Below are 1321 nucleotides of genomic sequence, written 5' to 3' on the forward strand. Positions count from 1 at the left end.
ATTCCAGAGCATGGTGGGGTGCGTTAGGAACTAACGAAATGGGCAACTGCAATTCCATTGCTGAACCCAATTGCATTTTACTAGTAGTGGTCAGAGAGACCTGGCAACATACAACTACACATATGCACACACAGACACACACACACATTTGTGTGTGTGTGACTGTGTGCGTGGGTGTCTATGTGAGTGTGCCTGCTTGTGTGAGTAAGTGTGTGTACAACAATAGCTTGCTGTTGTACCTTCCGTGTGTGACAGAGGTAAAAAGGAGAGATAATTACTTGCCAAGTTGCTAGGAATACCACTGTTGTTTAAAGAAATCAACTACTAAATGACGAAAAAGTATTTTTAACTACACAATACCATAACCTCGTTCTTTCACAATTCTCCAAGGAAATGTAGAGTCAAAATTTTAAAACTCAGAAACAATCTTCAAATATTGATACAGCTACACACTAGCATCAAAAATCATCATTTCCAAACATCTCTAAATGTTTCCTCTCCAGTCCAATATTTATTCAATGTCCAAAATCAAACATGGTCTAGAAACAAAACACAGTATGGCTTGTTATAAAGCGATAACAAGCGATTATAAGGCTAAATAGTTTTACTACCAAAAATTACATTACAGGGATACAACTTACTACAGTAATACTCTTCAGTTATGAGGTTTAGAACAAATATTTGAGGCCTTAAAATTCCTTCAGATTAGATTTCCTTTGTATCTGTTAAGAGCAATTCTTTTATATTTTCTACGTATTTATTTATGTATTTATCTATTCATTATTATTATTATTATTATTATTATTATTATTATTATTATTATTGTTATTATTATTATGGTCTTTTCATGTAGGAAAAATCAAACAGTTCTGTAATGGAATCTAGACTTGTTAAAGCTGTTTCGCTGTTATTGACTGTTACTGTATTGTTGTATTGTAGCAACTGCAATAAAGGAAGTCATTTAAATGACAAAATCTACACGGTACAATACTGGACGATGTACGTATGCTATTGTATATTGTGTATATATATATATATATATATATATATATATATATATATACATGCGTACATAAATACAGATATATATACATTATACATATAAGTACGCGCACACACACCTATATATATACATACACACACACACACACACACACACACACACACACACATATATATATATATATATATATATATATATATATACAACTTTTTCTGGTTAAATATGCGTGCGTACGCGTTAGTACACATTTAATTAGATATGTTAGGTATATTTATACAGTGAGATATACAAATATTTATACGCATATACACACACAAA

Source organism: Octopus bimaculoides, chromosome 4 (genome assembly GCF_001194135.2).
Source record: "Octopus bimaculoides isolate UCB-OBI-ISO-001 chromosome 4, ASM119413v2, whole genome shotgun sequence".
In the NCBI taxonomy this organism is placed as follows: Eukaryota; Metazoa; Mollusca; class Cephalopoda; order Octopoda; family Octopodidae; genus Octopus; species Octopus bimaculoides.